We start from the raw sequence: 20,820 nt of genomic DNA, 5'->3' as shown, positions 1-20,820 counted from the left end.
GAGTGAATGTGTGTGAGACGGCATGCGGTGACTGGTCGGAAAGCAACGTGTAGTCTGACATGTTTCCTGTCCACGACACAACAAGATTTTAGGAGCGTAAATTGTGTAATCTGATCCAGGCTTAAGTGTCGCCTCCAGCAGCTTGTTTAGATTTCTCCCATTTTGGGATTATTTGCTTCATTGCTGGGCCGAGATATAGAGTCCATGGGGGGAAATCCTGAGGGGATGGGTGAGATGGGAATCTTGGGTTGACGGGACGAGGGCTTTGGACAGGGGTTATGGGCAGGCATAGACGAAGAAACACGATGTACAGTCTTGGTGAAAACAGTCTGGGGCTGGGCAGCGACAGGGGAAACACATGGCAACTTGGCAGGAAACTTGATGGGGACAACAGGGGACGACGACACGGGAGACAAAAGAGGGGATGAAGCGGGTGACTGAGGGACAGGATCCTGTTTGAGAGGACAGACGGACCGGACTGGTCCCTCTGGGCCAATGACTCCAGGCTGCGCTTGACTCAGAGCAGACTTCCGAACAGGACTCGGGACAAGAATCGATTCACTAGATTCACACATACCCGACAGGATACGTACCAAAAACCTTTAAGCAGGCTATGATTAAACCGCTTGTTAAAAAAACGCAACTTGATCCTACAGAATTAATCAATTACAGGCCGATCTCGAATCTACCATTTCTGTCAAAGATATTAGAAAAGGCGGTATCCTCACAACTATGTTGCTTTCTAGAAAGAAATGATATCTGCGATGATTTTCAGTCCGGATTTAGACCGTACCATAGTATTGAGACAGCTCTCATTAGAGTCACACATGATTTGCTCTTATCATCCGATCGTGGTTGTATGTCTCTATTAGTGTTACTCGATCTTAGTGCTGCATTTGACACTATTGACCACAACATTCTTTTAAATAGACTCGAAAATTATGTTGGCATTAGTGGAATTGCACTAGCATGGTTTAAATCATACTTATCTGACCGTTTTCAGTTTGTAGCAGTAAATGAAGAGATGTCTCATCGGTCACAAGTTCAGTATGGCGTACCACAAGGCTCAGTACTAGGATCGCTGCTGTTCACTTTGTACATGCTACCCTTAGGAGATATCATTAGGAAACATGGAATTAGCTTTCACTGTTATGCCGACGATACTTAGCTGTATATTTCTTCAAAACCTAACGAAACTTTCTAATTTACAAAATTAACGTAATGCATAGCTGATATAAAGACTTGGATGACTAGTAATTTCCTACTTCTTAACTCTGAAAAAACAGAGATTCTAATTATTGGACAAAAAACTTCCTCACGTAGAATACTGTCTAACACTTGATGGCTGCTCTGTTAAGTCTTCGTCGTTGGTTAGGAACCTGGGTGTGCTCTTTGATACCAATCTTTCATTTGAAAGACACGTGTCTAGTATCTGTCAAACCGCATTTTTCCATCTTAAAAATATATCTAAATTACGTCATATGCTCTCATTGACAAATGCGGAACAATTAGTCCATGCGTTCATGACCTCAAGGCTAGATTATTGTAATGCTCTACTGGGTGGTTGCCCTGCACGCTTAATAAACAAACTACAGCTAGTTCAAAACGCAGCAGCTCGAGTTCTTACCAGAACCAGGAAGTATGACCAAATTAGCCCGGTTCTGTCAACACTGCACTGGTTGCCTATTACATATCGCATACATTTTAAAATATTGCTGATTACTTACAAAACACTAAATGGTTTAGCTCCGCAGAACTTGAGCGAGCTCTTAACGCATTATAGTCCTTCACGTCTATTGCGATCTCAAAATTACGGCCAGTTGATAATACCTAGAATATCAAAATCGACTGCTGGCGGTAGATCCTTCTCCTATTTAGCTCCAAAACTCTGGAACAGCCTTCCTACCATTGGTGATTTTAATATACAAGTAGATAATGAAAAAGATGCATTGGGACTGGCATTTAAAGACATTCTTAACTCTACTGGAGTTAGACAACACGTGTCAGGACCTACTCATCGTCGTAATCATAGTCTAGATCCAATATTATCACACGGAATAAATGTTGATGCCGTTGAAATTCTGCAGCAGAGCGATGACATCTCAGATCATTATCTAGTCTCGTGTAAACTTCATTTAGCCAAGGCTGCGAAGCCGACTCCGTGTTACAAATATGTTAGACCTATCACTTCTGCCACTAAAGATTGCTTTATCAATAATCTTCCTACTCAGTTTCATCAACTCAGCATCCCAGATAGCTTAGAAGAACTAGATATTGCAACAGAAACTTTTAATTCTCTCTTTTCCAGCACTTTAGACACAGTTGCTCCGTTGCGCTTAAAGAAGATTAAAGAAAATAGTACAATGCCGTGGTACAACGAGCACACTCGGGCCCTTAAGAGAGCAGCCAGAAAAATGGAAGGCAACTGGAAGAAAACAAAACTAGAGGTATTTTGCATTTCATGGAAGGAGAGCTCGATTACTTACAGAGAGGCCTTAAAAGCTGCTAGATCTGCTTATTTTTCAACCCTATTAGAAGAAAATAAACAAAACCCTTGGTATTTATTTGAAACAGTGGCTAAACTAACGAAAAAGAAAGCTCCAAGCCCAGAGGTTTCCAAGCAACACAGCAGTAATGACTTTATGAACTTCTTTACTAAGAAGATTGATAATATCAGGGAGAAAATTATAACTATGCAACCGTCTACTACAGCATTGGTTCCCAACCTGGGGTCCGCGCCCCACTTAGGGGGGCGCCAGAGTTCACAGGGGGGGCGCGGGAGCGGATATGCTTTGAGGTGAATTTCAATTACAATGTCGTTATTTCAAATGTATAGGAGCGTTGCGCGTGCAAGCGCGCTCATAATGTAAGAGACGCCGGCGCGACCACAACATTGCCCAATATCAAATGGCAAACGTAATGCAAGCGGAACGAAACTGCTCGTTATTGTGTGGTTGAAGGACCGTTTATCAGTTTGGACCAGTGCAGCGCGTGCCGATCGTGATCATGCGACACTGTTACTACACAGCGCTAATAAGAGATCCAGTAAATAAAGCATTTCAAATCGCCACTGAAGTAATAACATCGCTGCGAGATCTAGTGAGAAACATTCACATTTCTCCGTTATTAACGGATCAAACAGCGATGACGTGGAAACCTGGAAGAAACAGTGTCCACAGATCTGCAACATTCACCATGGATTTACTGTAGTAACACTAACTGCACCCATGGAAGTTTGACAGGAATAGGCTATAATGCCTTCAAGTAACATTACATCGGTTTTATTTTTACATCATGAATACAATTGCTGCCCTCAAATGTTAATCTGAAATAAAATAAACCTTTGTTTATAACTACTACAATATTACATTTAATTTTTTCCAAGGAGCTGTTTTGTTTTATATGCTCATAAGAAGAGTGAATTATAGCTCTAGAATTGCTCAAAGTAAAAAAAAAAATCATACTTTATGATGTTAGTTTTATTTTAAAAAAAAAGAATTAAAAAAATGAAATTTCTCTGGCATTTCTTTCTTTTTGCTGTATCAAAAACGTACCGAACCGAGACACAAGTGTATCACATCGAACCGAACCGTGAATTTTGTGAACCGTTACACCCCTAATATATATATAGGGGGGGGTCACGGATTGTTAAATATGTACATGGGGGGGCCCCAAGGAAAAAGGTTGGGAACCACTGTACTACAGTATCGCATCAGGCAGTGCACTGTAGTCTCCTTGAGGAAAAATTTGATTCATTTATTGCTATAGGAGAGGAAGAATTTTGCAAACTCGTTAATTCATCTAAATCGACAACATGTATGTTAGACCCTATACCGACTAAGCTACTGAAAGAGATGCTCCCAGAGGTCATAGATCCTCTTCTTAATATCATTAATTCATTTTTGTCTCTTGGATACGTACCAAAAACCTTTAAGCTGGCTATGATTAAACCGCTTGTTAAAAAAACGCAACTTGATCCTACAGAATTAGTCAATTACAGGCCGATCTCGAATCTACCCTTTCTGTCAAAGATATTAGAAAAGGCGGTATCCTCACAACTATGTTGCTTTCTAGAAAGAAATGATATCTGCGATGATTTCCAGTCCGGATTTAGACCGTACCATAGTACTGAGACAGCTCTCATTAGAGTCACACATGATTTGCTCTTATCATCCGATCGTGGTTGTATGTCTCTATTAGTGTTACTCGATCTTAGTGCTGCATTTGACGCTATTGACCACAACATTCTTTTAAATAGACTCGAAAATTATGTTGGCATTAGTGGAATTGCACTAGCATGGTTTAAATCATACTTATCTGACCGTTTTCAGTTTGTAGCAGTAAATGAAGAGATGTCTCACCGGTCACAAGTTCAGTATGGCGTACCACAAGGCTCAGTACTAGGACCGCTGCTGTTCACTCTGTACATGCTACCCTTAGGAGATATCATTAGGAAACATGGAATTAGCTTTCACTGTTATGCCGACGATACTCAGCTGTATATTTCTTCAAAACCTAACTAAACTTTCTAATTCACAAAATTAACGTAATGCATAGCTGATATAAAGACTTGGATGACTAGTAATTTCCTACTTCTTAACTCTGAAAAAACAGAGATTCTAATTATTGGACAAAAAAACTTCCTCACGTAGAATACTGTCTAACACTTGATGGCTGCTCTGTTAAGTCTTCGTCGTCGGTTAGGAACCTGGGTGTGCTCTTTGATACCAATCTTTCATTTGAAAGACACGTGTCTAGTATCTGTCAGACCGCATTTTTCCATCTTAAAAATATATCTAAATTACGTCATATGCTCTCATTGACAAATGCGGAACAATTAGTCCATGCGTTCATGACCTCAAGGCTAGATTATTGTAATGCTCTACTGGGTGCTTGCCCTGCACGCACATTGGTGATTTTAATATACAAGTAGATAATGAAAAAGATGCATTGGGACTGGCATTTAAAGACATTCTTAACTCTACTGGAGTTAGACAACACGTTTCAGGACCTACTCATCGTCGTAATCATAGTCTAGATCCAATATTATCACACGGAATAAATGTTGATGCCGTTGAAATTCTGCAGCAGAGCGATGACATCTCAGATCATTATATAGTCTCGTGTAAACTTCATTTAGCCAAGGCTGCGAAGCCGACTCCGTGTTACAAATATGTTAGACCTATCACTTCTGCCACTAAAGATTGCTTTATCAATAATCTTCCTAATCAGTTTCATCATCTCAGCATCCCAGATAGCTTAGAAGAACTAGATATTGCAACAGAAACTTTTAACTCTCTCTTTTCCAGCACTTTAGACACAGTTGCTCCGTTGCGCTTAAAGTAGATTAAAGAAAAAAGTACAATGCCGTGGTACAACGACCACACTCTGGCCCTTAAGAGAGCAGCCAGAAAAATGGAAGGCAACTGGAAGAAAACAAAACTAGAGGTATTTTGCATTTCATGGAAGGAGAGCTCGATTACTTACAGAGAGGCCTTAAAAGCTGCTAGATCTGCTTATTTTTCAACCCTATTAGAAGAAAATAAACAAAACCCTTGGTATTTATTTGAAACAGTGGCTAAACTAACGAAAAAGAAAGCTCCAAGCCCAGAGGTTTCCAAGCAACACAGCAGTAATGACTTTATGAACTTCTTTACTAAGAAGATTGATAATATCAGGGAGAAAATTATAACTATGCAACCGTCTACTACAGTATCGCATCAGGTAGTGCACTGTAGTCTCCCTGAGAAAAAATTTGATTCATTTATTGCTATAGGAGTGGAAAAATTTTGCTAACTCGTTAATTCATCTAAATCGACAACATGTATTTTAGACCCTATACCGACTAAGCTACTGAAAGAGATGCTCCCAGAGGTCATAGATCCTCTTCTTAATATCATGAATTCATCTTTGTCTCTAGGATACGTACCAAAAACCTTTAAGCTGGCTATGATTAAACCGCTTGTTAAAAAAACGCAACTTGATCCTACAGAATTAGTCAATTACAGGCCGATCTCGAATCTACCCTTTCTGTCAAAGATATTAGAAAAGGCGGTATCCTCACAACTATGTTGCTTTCTAGAAAGAAATGATATCTGCGATGATTTCCAGTCCGGATTTAGACCGTACCATAGTACTGAGACAGCTCTCATTAGAGTCACACATGATTTCCTCTAGTCTTATCATCCGATCGTGGTTGTATGTCTCTATTAGTGTTACTCGATCTTAGTGCTGCATTTGACACTATTGACCACAACATTCTTTTAAATAGACTCGAAAATTATGTTGGCATTAGTGGAATTGCACTAGCATGGTTTAAATTATACTTATCTGACCGTTTTCAGTTTGTAGCAGTAAATGAAGAGATGTCTCATCGGTCACAAGTTCAGTATGGCGTACCACAAGGCTCAGTACTAGGACCGCTGCTGTTCACTCTGTACATGCTACCCTTAGGAGATATCATTAGGAAACATGGAATTAGCTTTCACTGTTATGCCGACGATACTTAGCTGTATATTTCTTCAAAACCTAACGAAACGTTCTAATTCACAAAATTAACGTAATGCATAGCTGATATAAAGACTTGGATGACTAGTAATTTCCTACTTCTTAACTCTGAAAAAACAGAGATTCTAATTATTGGACAAAAAAACTTCCTCACGTAGAATACTGTCAAAAACTTGATGGCTGCTCTGTTAAGTCTTCGTCGTCGGTTAGGAACCTGGATGTGCTTTTTGATACCAATCTTTCATTTGAAAGACACGTGTCTAGTATCTGTCAAACCGCATTTTTCCATCTTAAAAATATATCTAAATTACGTCATATGCTCTCATTGACAAATGCGGAACAATTAGTCCATGCGTTCATGACCTCAAGGCTAGATTATTGTAATGCTCTACTGGGTGGTTGCCCTGCACGCTTAATAAACAAACTACAGCTAGTTCAAAACGCAGCAGCTCGAGTTCTTACCAGAACCAGGAAGTATGACCAAATTAGCCCGGTTCTGTCAACACTGCACTGGTTGCCTATTACACATCGCATACATTTTAAAATATTGCTGATTACTTACAAAGCACTAAATGGTTTAGCTCCGCAGAACTTGAGCGAGCTCTTAACGCATTATAGTCCTTCACGTCTATTGCGATCTCAAAATTCCAGCCAGTTGATAATACCTAGAATACCAAAATCGACTGCTGGCGGTAGATCCTTCTCCTATTTAGCACCAAAACTCTGGAACAACCTTCCTACCATTGTCCGGGAAGCAGACACACTCTGTCAGTTCAAAGCTAGACTAAAGACACATCTCCTTGACCTAGCATACACATAACACATTATAGACTTCTATAATTCCATATTAGGCTGCATAGATTAGGCCAGCCGGAAAAAAATCCTGTACATAAATCCTGATGTACTCGTTACATCATAAGAAGAATGGCGTCTACGCTAATATTAGTCTCTCTGTTTATACCGAGGTTTACCACAGCCTGCCGGATCCAGGCCGGATCCAGATCTGATGAAGGACCAGCGCCTGGACGGGTCGACAACGCAGTCCTGAAGTGTCAACCAGTTTCTCCGTTTCCTGAGGTGAGGTGGACCCCGGCCGTATCCAGATCATAGAGACACCAGCCACCATAGTCACATGTTTGCCGGGAGCCAGAGCGCCTGACATCAAAGCAAATTTAAAAGTGCTGGCTAATGCTAATCGTAAATTCTCTAAAATTATTATTCACGTCGGCACTAATGATGTTGGACTCCGCCAGTCGGAGATCACCAAAATTAATATTAAAGAGGTGTGTGAACTTGCAAGTAGGACGTCAGGCACTGTAATTTGCTCTGGCCCCCTTCCTGTTCGCCGGAGTGAGGAGATAGTTAGTAGATTGTCCTCACTCAATGGCTGGCTGTCGAGATGGTGTCCGCAAAATAATATAGAATTCAATGAAACATGTGACTCAGCAGATCATTCTTTCACCTCTGACACATGGGGAAACATCATCATTCCTGCTAAAAAAAACTCTAGGTAGTGCTTGAATAGAACAGATTTTTTACATTACAGTTCTGTATGTGTAATGATGAAAGTGATGCAAAAACTACTTTTCTAGTGCTGTACTGTCATATGAAAGATAATGCATGGATTTATGTTTTTCTTAGACAAGCATGTGATGTTGTTTACATAGGAAAGGACAACTGAACTGAGCAATGCTCTGTTTGGGATTTTCACATTGTTATGCTGATCATATCTCTCTCTCTCTCTCTTACTTTCTAGCTTGTGAAAATGGAGCCTTTGACTGCAGCAAACACACAGTTCTCCCTCAACCTGTTCAAGAAGATCAGCGGAGGACATGCATCAGGAAATGTGTTCTTCTCTCCTGTCAGCATCTCCTCGGCTCTGGCCATGGTGTCGCTCGGTGCAAGAGGAAACACTGCAGATCAGATGATTAAGGTGATCTCACCGTCACACAATATACTTTAAAGAGGGTGATGAGAGAGTAGACTGAGACAGGGGGAGCAGGAAGTGACTCAAGCCTTTGCATGCACTCCAGATTTTAAAGGGGTCATGAACTGTTTTGTTTCATCGTTTTATAATGTTTGCTGGGGTGCACTTAAGATGTTAATAGGATTTAACATAAAAAAATTGTCATCATTTATATATAAAAGGCATTTTTTCTACCCTTCTTTTTCTTATTCTTCCTCTTGTTAATGACTCTATCGTAAACGTTTAGCACGTTTTTAGGCTACTATTACAGCTCTCAAGGTTAATTAATCGTGTTGTTTGTTGATATTATATTTAGATAGCCTAGTGTTGGAAACTCAGAAGCGCCTCATTTATAAAACTTTGCGTAGGATTAGAGGTGGGCGATATATCGTTTAGACGATAATATCCAAATTGTTGTCTGGACGATATGCAAAATTGGGATATCAAGTATTTCATAATTTGTACAATCCGACCCCCCAAACACGAAAAGAGCTGAAAGAAGTTAAAGAGAAAACAAATAACGCACACTATAACCTTCTAAACAATTATATAGCGATTTTTAACACTGTAGTGCAGTACTATTCCCTGAAGCAACCTCCGAGTGGCCCAGCCCATGGTCCCGTGTAGTGGTCGACCGATATATCGCCAAGGCCGATATATCGGCCGATATTTGGCATTTTTGAAATATCGGCATCGGCCGATAAGTTTTTCTAATTGGCCGATGTGTTGGAAGCGGGACTTTTATTTTGACGGCGCTCCGGACTTTTATTTTGACGGGCGGCGCTGAGAACACCAGCGCCAGAAGAGAACGTAACGGCAGCTCCTCAGATCAAACAGCGATCACAAGGATCGGCTCGCTAGACGGCTGGGTCGACGGCGGGAGCAGTGGCAGACAGTGAGCGACTAGTCCGGTGAAGGTCCAGCGAGGTCCGATTGTGGCTTTTGAAGATTATTCTTGAAGAGAAATAAACAAGTGGGGAGAAGGAGAGGCTGGTGTTGCTGTTGTGCAGTCATGGAGGAAGATTCTGAGGAATCGATATTGGAGGACAGGGAAGGATTTACGGAGATATATTCGGGGAAAAGTAATAAAAAAAAGAATGCTAAACGTAAGAAATCTAAGGATCATGAGGATAGCGAAGATATGATAGAATCAATGCAGGATAAAACAAAAAAAAAGACAAAAGAAAACCAAGAAATAATAAGAGAACAAAATGGACACAAAGTTATGCTGACATTTGAAAAGAGTACAGGAACACATTTACATCCAATAGGACTATCCAAGGCGATTGATAAAATCATTGGGGCAGTTGTTTTGGCTAAGTGTTTGGGGCAAGGGAGAGTTTTGATCATAGTGAAAGATATTGGGCAGAAAAACAAACTTCTCAAGATAAAAGAAATGAACGGAGAAAAGGTCACAACTAAAGAGGTTGGAGTAGAAAAGGGGGAAAAAGGTGTAATATATGGAATACCAACATATATATCCACTGACGAAATGCATGAGAATATAAGAGGAGGTAAGATTAGTAATGTGAGAAGACTGTATAAGACGATAGAAGGACAACGACAGGAAAGCTTGAGTGTCTTGTTGACATTTGAAGGGAAAATGCCTGAAAAGGTACAAATGGGATACATAAGTTACCCTGTAAGAGTGTATGTACCAATGCCATTGAGATGTTTTAAATGTCAACGAATAGGACATGTGGCTGCAGTGTGTCGGGGGAAGGTAAGATGTGCAAAATGCGGAGGTGAGCATGATTATGATAAATGCACAGAGGTGAATGGATTAAAATGCTGCAACTGTGGAGGTGCTCACAGTGCTGCATATGGAGGATGTGAGGTACAAATAAAAGCAAGAGAAGTCCAAAAATACAAGACTGAGCATAAAGTCACTTATGCGGAAGCAGTGAAGGTCTGTAAAGGTAAGGATGATAGGAGGGATGAGATGAGGGATAATCTCAACCAAGAAGCAAGGGACAAGAGAAAGGTTCAAACTAAAGAATCAGAACAACAGTGTGATATAAAAGAAAATACTTTAATAATGACTAAAGAGAACTTTCTAGCCTTTATTGTTAAGGTAATTAATGTCACTGCTATGCTGCCAAGCAGATCGGCAAAGATTAAAACAATTCTTGAAGCTGCATCAGAATTTCTAGGGATATCTGGGATTTCAGTAAGCGCAATACATGAAATTCTATCTAGAGCAACAATAGTAGAAGGTTCACAGGGATCGGAGTAGATCAATGGTGATAAATGTAATGCAATGGAACGCAAGGAGCCTTGTGGCAAATGGTCAAGAATTTAAAAAATATGTACTCGATTTAGAACATAAACCAAGTGTAATTTGTGTTCAAGAGTCTTGGCTCAAGCCAAATCTGCAATTTGCGTTACCAGGATATAAATCTGTTCGAAAGAAACAAGGGGGAGGGGTAGTAACTTTTATAAAAGAAGGAACTATTTATAGGGAATTAAGTGAGATTAAAGATATGGAATGTGTTGTAGTTGAAATATATTTTAGAGAAGAATCAATTGTAATATATAATTTTTATAACCCGTGTAAGAAGATTTCAATAAAGTTGTTTGAAAAGATTAGGAAAGAGACAAAGGAATTATGGTGTGGTGATTTTAATGCACATAATTGGCTATGGGGAAGTAAAAATATAGATTATAATGGGGAAGTAATTGAACAGCTCATGGATGATAGATCATTAGTATGTTTAAACACAGGAGAAGGAACTAGGTATAATTTAACAGAGAATACGGTATCAAGTATAGATTTAACATTAATTTCAAATGGTATGGCTGATTTATGTGAATGGAAAGTAATTAGCGAGAACACAGTTGGGAGTGATCATTTTCCAATTATTTGTAAAATAAATGTAAATAATAATCCAGAATGTGTACTACAAAAGAAATGGTTGTATGAGAAGGCAGATTGGAATTCCTTTAGTAAGCATTGTGAAGATAATAAAGACTCAGTGGCTGAAGATACAGTAGAAACTTTTTGTGATTCAGTTACAAATCTAATAATGGAAGCTGCAACATTATTCATACCACAAAGAATAGCAGGTCAGAAAAACAGAAATATTCCATGGTGGAAGGAAGAATGCAGTAATGCAATTAAACAAAGAAATAAAGCATTTAAACAACTCAGGGAAAATATGAGTATGAGAAATTTGGTAGAGTATAAGAAAGCAAGAGCTAAAACAAGAAGAATAATTAAGAATGCGAAGAGAGAAGGATGGAGAGAATTTTGTTCTACCATAGGAAAAGATACTCCTATGGAAAAAATATGGAATATGTTAAGGAATATGAGTGGGAAAGGAAAGAAGTCTGCTCTAATACCAGTTTTAATTGAAGAAGATAAAGTTGCAGTAATAGATATAGATAAAGCAAACATGTTAGGTAAGGTTTTGGAAAGAGCACATAGAATAGAATTGGGAGAAGAATATGAGATAAGGAAAAAGGATATTTTAGACAAAAATCCAGATATAATGAAGAAAAGAAATAGCAATAGTAGCTGTATGGATATAGAGTTTACACTTACAGAACTGAAGGTTGCATTACAAAAATGTGCCAATACCGCTCCTGGGGTGGATAGGGTAAGTTATAAAATGATAAAGCATTTGTCAGATAGTATATTGTTAAAGATACTTGAGTTATATAATAAAATATGGATGGAAGGAATTATGCCAAAAATATGGAAGAAAGCTGTAGTAATCCCTATTGTAAAGCCAGGAAAAAATTCAACAAACCCAGGAAGTTATCGACCAATTGCTCTGACTTCAAATTTATGTAAATTAATGGAAAAGATTATAGTTCAGAGGTTAACATATGAACTAGAGAAAAAGGGTAGATTTAGTAAGTATCAATGTGGATTTAGAGGTAAAAGGTCAACTATGGATGCATTAATCAAGGTTAGTAATGAAGTAGAGAAGACAATAGCTATGAAAGAAATCATGGCAGTAGTGTATTTTGATATAGAAAAAGCGTATGACACGGTATGGAGAGAAGGGCTATTAATCAAAGCATCAAGGATAGGAATAGATGGAAATATGTATAATTGGTTATCTCAATTTTTGTTTGAAAGAACATTTGTAGTTCAAGTGGGAATGTGTCAGTCATTAATTTATAAGGCAGAAAATGGTATTCCTCAAGGGAGTGTTATAAGTCCAATTCTTTTTAATATTATGATTAATGATATCTTTGACAATGTAGGATTTGGTGTGGGATGTGCATTATATGCTGATGACGGGGCTATTTGGAAGAGAGGGCGAAATACAAAGCAAGTGATTTCAAGTATGCAAACAGCTATTAAAAAGGTGGAAGAATGGAGTATAGAATGGAGTTTTAAAATGTCAACTAGTAAATCAAGTTATATGATATTCAGTAGGAAAAAGGAAGATTTTAAGGATATTCAATTATTATTATATGGAAAGCCTTTAGAACAAGTTAAAAGTTTTAAATATTTAGGAATGTGGTTAGATGGGAGATATACCTGGAAAAAACATATTGAGGAAATAGATAAAAAATGCAGGAGGGTTTTAAATGTGATGAGGGCAATAGCTGGGAAAGAATGGGGAGCAGAAAGAGACTCAATGATAATAATTTATCAAGCCTTGATAAGATCGACAGTTGATTATGGATGCATGATTTATGGGTCGGCATCAGAATCATTGTTAAAAAAGCTAGATAGAATTCAATATAGAGCTATTAGAATATGCTTAGGAGCAGTTAAAACAACTCCAGTCAATGCATTATTAGTAGAAGCAAATGAAATGCCATTGAAATTACGGAGAGTTAAATTGTCTTTGGTATTTTGGACATCTTTAAAGAGTTACACTGGAGAAAGTATAGCTAAAGATGTTTTAAATAATTGTTGGGAATACTTAAGTAACGAGAGAGGATATGGATGGAAGATAAATCAGTTAGCAGAGAAATATCAGATTGCTAATATGAATTGTAGTGTGTCACCTGTATGGGGAGAGGTTCCGAAATGGATTATTTCTGAGGTTAAAATTGATTTAGGAATATTAGATAAGAAACGGGAATGGGAGGAAATGGGTATGATTAAGTACCAAGTTAATAAATACATACAGGAAAGATTCTATGCAAGTATGCACATATATACTGATGGATCTAAAGATCCAAGAACAGGGATTACAGGAATAGGAGTGTATATTCCAGAGTTTAAAATATCAATATCTAAACGATTAACATCTAAATTGTCAATATATACTGTGGAAATGGTCGCTATTATAATAGGATTAACATGGGTAGAGGAGGTAAAACCGGACAGAGTAGTCATATGCTCTGACTCTTCTTCTGTCTTAACATCATTGTTTACTTATTGTACTGCTAGAGAAGATTTAATGTGTGAAATATTTTCATTATTATGGAGAATACAAAGGATAGGAATAGAAGTTGGATTCTGCTGGGTGCCAGCGCATACAGGAGTAGCTGGTAATGAATCTGCTGATGAATTAGCAAAAAATGCTTTAAAAAGGGAAGAAATAGATTTTAAAGTTTCATTAAGTAAATGCGAAATCAAATCTATTATTAAGGAAAATATTATTAAAGAGTGGCAGGAAAACTGGAATACAGATAATAAGGGGCGGCATTTATATAATATTAAAAAAATGGTAGGTAAGAAATGTATAAATGGTAGAAATAGGAAAGAAGAGGTTATAATGACTAGGATGAGACTTGGACACTCAAGACTTAACGCATCACTTTTTATAATTGGAGTTCATGAGACTGGTTTATGTGAGAATTGTGGGGAGAAAGAAACAGTAGAACATGTGATATACGATTGTAAAAGGTTTGATGAGGAAAGGAAGGAGTTGATGTCATATTTAAACGAAAGAGGGAAGGTTAATAAGGATTTGGCATATTTGTTAGGTTATGATTTTAATAGAGATAGAGTAGGATACAGAATGTTAATAGAATACATATATACTACAGGTTTAAGTGAAAGGATTTAATATAAATATGCTTTGGTCTATTCCAGATTTCATAGGCCGGTCTGGAGGAGCTGAACACGCAGCGCCAGATCGGATATGGGAGATGGAATGAGATGGAGCATCAAATAATTATATATAAGGATTAATATGTGAGGAAGAGGCAAGTGAGAATGAAAAAAGAAAAAGAAAAGAAAAAAAAAGGAAAAAAGGTAAAACTGACCATAAGAAATCATGACTGCATAACAGCAAAGGTAGGTGGCGCTATGCACTGAGAATGCAATGCGCCAAAAAACGAAAGAAGAAGAAGAAACAGCGATCACTCACATTCTCCGTCTTCATTAATTTACGATCTCTGTCAGTCATATCTAATACTTTGTTAGACAGAACTGGTAAAGAAAGAAAGTAAATGGTAATTTATGCGAAGTAAGTAATATAAGGCGTTTGCATATATTATTTGTAACAGAAAAGGCCAAACAATCAGGCTAAAATACTTTCTCATTTGCCGTCAACATTCAGCAAATGCGCATCTACGTCATTTAAACAAATCTCTGAATATCTAATAAACATTTAATTTCACAAACCTTGCAGGTTTAATCGAATCCAACTGTGATATCTTGTGAAGTGTGCAATACTGTCTGCAAGTGACGGTCGGTCCGTGCGAAGTGAGCTGTGAATGCGAACAGAAGATCAGCTTCACAGGAGACGCGATCGAAAAACTTTAAATCCTTCTTTTTTAAAATTTATGCTGTGCTATATCCAGTTGCCAACTGTGTCATATTCATATCGTTTTCACTGTGCTGTATGTAAAATTAGTGTTACCTTGTCTTTATTTGAAAAAATATGATTACCAGCAAGAAAATAAACCAGATTACTGAGTGCCCTGTTACAGTGTTTACATTCTTTTTATTCACATATTCATATATTTCTAAACAATTACTTTGTGAAAAATACTGTAATAGGATTGCAAATTTAAGAAGTTGCCATTCTAAAGTATAAAATCATGTTTATTTTAAAAATTTGTTTTATAATTTATTTATAATTTATTAAATATTGATTAAAATAAATATATATAAAAATATCGGCTTTATATCGGCCATCGGCCACCCTGCTCTCTAAGATATCGGCATCGGCATCGGCCATCAAAAAACCAATATCGGTCGACCACTAGTCCCGTGTCGTCAAAAACGCACATTCATACGTAAATTCGAAATAGTGCGCACAGAAGCACATGTGCAAAACCGGTTTGTAAAATGATAAATGAATTATTTTTATTTTATCATATGTCATTTTACAAAAGGACATTTTACAAACCTACGTTTTGCGCATGTGCTCCTGCACACACTTTTTCAGTCACAACACAGCAATCAGAGGAGGACGCGCTGAAAACTGTAATGCTGTTCTCTTCCTTCATAACTCGTACTGAGAAGGAATTGTTGAGGAGTTGCAGAGGAATTTGTGACTGTTTCACCTGTTCAACCACATCAAAGTTTCGTAATTAGCAAGTCCGTGCTTTTTCTCTTTTTTCCTTTTGTGCTGAAGGGCCGCTGTGCCTTGGTGAAACGGTGTTTGTACGTGAAGAGCTCTTTTCCAAAACGCCATAAACCTAAAAAGCTGCTTCAAAGAACCAGCAAAAGTAATGATTATGAATATGTAAAATATTGCAATAAGACATTTTAATTGTTTATTAATTTCTGTGTCGGCTGCAAAGATGAAGTTGACGATAGGCTATAGACTCGCGATCTTCGCAGTAGGCTAGTGAACGCACCCGTGAAATGCACATTTATTAGGCTTCATAGTTTTATTTTGTTTTGGATGGTTTTGTTTAGAACCAGCTTTCTGTAAATATATTTCACATTTTTTAGGCCTGTGAGGTTAGTAGGCTACAGTCCGGTTCATGATGATATAATCTCAAGTTTCAAGTCAAGCACCTTATGTTGTGATTGCTATTTACTTTTTATGTATTAAATCCAGGAAATGTGTTAATGAAAATTTTATTAAAATTAAGATACAATTAATACAAAACGAAATTCGTTTTAAAGAAAGGCTTTGTGCTTTCTGTTTTGAGGTCTCTGTGAAAGTTTGAAAGTTTTTTAGTGCGCTTTCAGAGCACTCGCGTATGGAGAACTGTCACGTAATGTTGTTTTTTCCTCATAAATGCAAACACGAAAAATAAAAGACAAAAGACTTTTTTTAAAAGACAAACCATCAATTTTTGGAAAAATAAAGGATTTATAGCGTTTTGGGGGAAAAAATGGATGGATTTATAGCGTTTTGAAAATATTTTTTTTTAAGTGGAAAAAGTATAGGGGCTACCTCAGATTCTGTTTAGTTAGCTCCTTTATTGTTTTTTTCTATAGCCTACAATAATAGGTCAAATGCAGCAAGTCAAAAGACCAACTGGACCTTCTTTGCCAGTTTGCACACATTTCTTTGAAGGATGGCAAAAATATCGTCTGAATATCGATATCGAGATATTGGAAAAAAATATCGAGATACTCATTTTTGTCAATATCTCCCACCCCTACGTAGGATTTGTGTCAGAAGTGGCGTACGGATGAAACATAGGACGTGCGTAGGCTACGCACAAAAATATTCGGATTTATAAAACCGTGCGCACGCACATCCTACGCAGTTTTCCCTTAATAAATCACAATCAATTCTAAATGTAGCACAGCTTTTGCGGCTTCATGTCACGCCCATAGTTGCCCATAAATAGTCCGTGAAACGCCCACAAGTTAATATTCATCGATTGCGAAATCATGGCAAACACAACGAGGAATATCAAGAAATGTAACTTCACTCAATGTGAAGTAGAAATGATCTGTCATGATTCTGCCATCTTGTTCTTGATTTTCTCTTGTCTTGTGGCAGAATCATGACAGACCCATGTTTTGTGTACAAGCACATGGCCATTTGTTTGGGCCATGTGCTTGTGTTGTCTCGTTCTCTTGCCCCGCCCCCTTGTTATCCTCGTTTTGTCATAATTGCTTTACCTGTGTCACCTGCTGTCATCATTAGTTTCTCTCTATTTAATCCCCTCATGTTCTCTGTCCTGTGTCAGTTCATTGTGAAACCTGCTATGGTGTTACATGTAATCTGCTATCTTTCATTGTGAGACTTTGTTCATCTCTGTGAGTACCCTGTCAAGAGCGTCATCAAGGGAAAGTTCTGTTTCTGTATTTGCTATTTGTTTATAGTCAAGTTATGTCAAGTCATAGTCCACTTTAGTCACTCGTTGTCTTTTTTTTGTTTTGCCCCCTCGTGGGCATTATTTGTATAATAAACCTTGTGTGTCCTGCAAACTGTCTGCGATTGGGTTCATCCTTCAACCTCATAACATGATTGTTGGCGAGGTGGAAAAGATGAGTAAAATGTTGTTTGGAGGGCACAGTGTTGGCATTACTAATGCCAAAAAGGCACTTGAGTAGCAAAAGGTTGCAGACGCCGTTAATGCTGCAGCCTCACAACCTCGGACCGTGGCCGAAATAAAAAAGAAATGGTCGGACATCAAAGTCGATGCAAAAATGCGTCTAGCGCTCCATCGCCAGAGGATTAATTGCATAATATGCCAATATTATTGCAGAACATATTTCACTTCTTTTTGCAAATGTGTTAATTTGCATTTCTGTTGTAGGCCTAATCTTCGTTTGATTTTGTTTGTTTTACACTGCAGATCGATCAAACGGGTGTTGTAGGCTGTTAATTGTCAGACTTGCTTTGTGAAGTCTTCATGTTATTTATGAGAGACAGTATTGCCATTTCTTTTACACAACGGTCTACAGTTTCACACACTTTCACGTGTTTCTTCCATCTGCCGACAGATTCGCCATTTCTCATTTAACCCGTTTTTGTGCGTACGCCTGGGTCAGAGTTTGCGTGAAGGACCGCACATTTTCCCGTCAAGTTTGCTTTTTATAAATACCAATTATTGCGTAGAGAGCGGCGTACGCCTTCTTTTGTGCGTACGCAACGTTTATAAATGAGGCCCCAGGAGACTTTCTTCAGCAGGATTCTTTATTGAGAACACGAGCTGTCGGTAGCTGCAGTCATCAAGTCTAACTAAGGGAACTTTACATGGTATCTTATAGGCATTCAGTGGGCTGTCCTTAAAGATGCTGACATTTTTTGAAAGTGTTGACTACACACAGCCTTAGAGATGACCACTAAATCTAATCATCTAAAGACATTTGAGGCAATTACCCCCGACCTAAGATAATGATACCCCCCAAATTGTATAAACATCACATGGTCACAAGATCTAAGACTATGTAAACATTCACACATAGTTTGACTCTCAGTAGGAAGATCAAAAACTAACAAAACCCCTTCAATGGAAACTTTTTTGAATCTAATCAGTAAATTGATGCCATCATGTTCACCTTGAATGCCCAATGCAGTGTAGTTCACCTTAGTTTTTCATGTGATGTTATGTAAGGAAGCAGGATCAGCAGATCTTAAACGTATTCTTAAATTTGTAATCCTACAATAGCCAGAGATGGCAAAAGTGCACACATCCTTAACTAAAGCAGAAGTACAGATACTCATGTTTAAAAAGACTCAAGGACTCAAACCTTTCACTCAAGGTAAAGTAAAAAAGTATGGCTAGTAATGGCTACTACTATCTGTTTTAGTGTTGTGCTGGTGGTAACTGGACCTCACATCCTATTGATGCTTTAATACAAAAGAACTTACATTTCAAATTTTGTTAGCTAATGAATGTATCCAGGCTGAACAACCACCATGTAATACACAAGCAGAGAAAAGACTAAGCTGATGAAAAAAAACTATGTGCCATCCCCTAGGCCACATCATAGATTGTAGGGTGATTCTGCCTCTTGTCTTTGGAAGCTTTAAAAATGACAAAATTGAGGCGAGTTATACTGTAAATTATATTTAAGTACAAACAGAAAGAAAATTATAATGCAAGCATAATTTACACTTCACCTGGTTTACCGGTTTTGCAGCATATGGAAACTATCTGACTAAACCTGTCAGGTTTCAGATGACCGCTTAATACTGGAGAAATTAAGAGCAGAGTACACATTTCCATAATAAAAAAAGAAAAAGTATTTCTTTAAATCAGTACATGCTCAAATTGGCGACATTACATGGAAACAGACACAGGCCTATTCACTGGCCTAAACAATTTGTCCTAAAGACTGAATATTAATGTGTGTGCCATCAGCACCAGCAACATGTGGCAACATCCCTTATACAAACACTGAGAAATAAAATTGTTGGGAATAATCCTTAGCCGCTCCTAAATCTGAACCCCTGCGAATCGCTTCAAAAACTGGGCATTATCTGTCATACACAACCTTTAAGTGCTTTCTTAAATTCAACAGCGAATTCTTGAAAGCCAGCATTTTGTGCTTTTTAGGTTCGCACAATTAGCAATGCATTCGCCAGAAATCCTTTTTAATGCAGACAATTACATAATCTCCCTCATATATGGCCGTGCGTCATCAGGAATGTCTCTATTCTCAGTCATGCAGACATCTTTAACTCCCTCTGTCTCATCCATAACGTTGATCATTCTTCTTGTTGTCTTCTGCCTTGCTCCGTGGGAGCTTATAGCCTACGTCTGTGGTGCGTGATAGTCAAGAAAATTATTCACCAATGGAGGAGTCATGTTTTCTGTTGAAAAAGGCGCACAATGACAAGAAATAGTATTGATCATGTCAGCAAATACAGATTAGAATTAAAGTAATGAGGTTTGAAAATATAAGTAGAAAGTATTGTGTAAAAAATGTGAGTGAAAGTAAAAACTTAAATAGTGAAATAAACTGATACCAGAAAAAATCTACTTAAGTAAAGTAACACAGTATTTGTACTTCATAACTTCCCATCTCTGTATATGGTATTTGCATTTTATATATGTAAAAATGCTTTCACTAACGGGAAATTGTTTCCTGAACAAGATCTAATCTAGCCTGGGAAAACCCAGACAACTTCTGGCAAATTCAGATTTGCTCGAGAAGTATGCTGCGTTCCAGTCCACTTTTAGACACGCACTTGCGAACTTCCCTAAGCACTTCCCCTTGGGGGAATCCCTGCCGCCATTTTGAAGTGTGTTCCACTTCGTGAAGTGGACGAGGGAAGTTTATATGGACAGACCCTCATTCCCTCGATTTTGACCGAGGGAGCGAGTCTGCTTCAAATGTACACTTCAGGCACCTATATGACCCACAATGCAGTACGATTGTGACGTCACCACATATCTCGTCTAATCACCACCACACTGACAACTCTATGATATATTAATTATATATTTTTTTATTTAAAACAACCCAAACACACCTATAAACATTTGGATGCTGCATTAAACAAATTCTTAAAGGGAAAAAAATGTAAATAATAAATCAACTCCACAGCTGATTCCAAGTG

The 20,820-nt window shown here is 37.9% G+C and overlaps 1 protein-coding gene and 1 pseudogene across 2 annotated transcripts in view; one reads left to right on the top strand and one right to left on the bottom strand.

Moving 5' to 3' along the window:
• The window catches only part of LOC307172356 (leukocyte elastase inhibitor-like), a 69,592-nt gene that overhangs the window by 25,702 nt on the left and 23,070 nt on the right, over positions 1–20,820 (bottom strand). The gene's annotated exons all lie outside the window — the stretch shown is intronic.
• Positions 80–20,820, top strand: part of LOC307172347 (leukocyte elastase inhibitor-like) — a 29,345-nt pseudogene continuing 8,604 nt past the window's right edge. The window contains exons 1-2 of the transcript XR_013824100.1: positions 80–7,584; positions 8,264–8,440. The product of XR_013824100.1 is annotated as a leukocyte elastase inhibitor-like (transcript). The remainder of the gene's footprint in view (positions 7,585–8,263; positions 8,441–20,820) is intronic.

This window comes from Squalius cephalus (genome assembly GCF_949319135.1).
Source record: "Squalius cephalus genome assembly, chromosome: 15".
In the NCBI taxonomy this organism is placed as follows: Eukaryota; Metazoa; Chordata; class Actinopteri; order Cypriniformes; family Leuciscidae; genus Squalius; species Squalius cephalus.
This window is presented reverse-complemented; position numbering and strand designations above follow the sequence as displayed.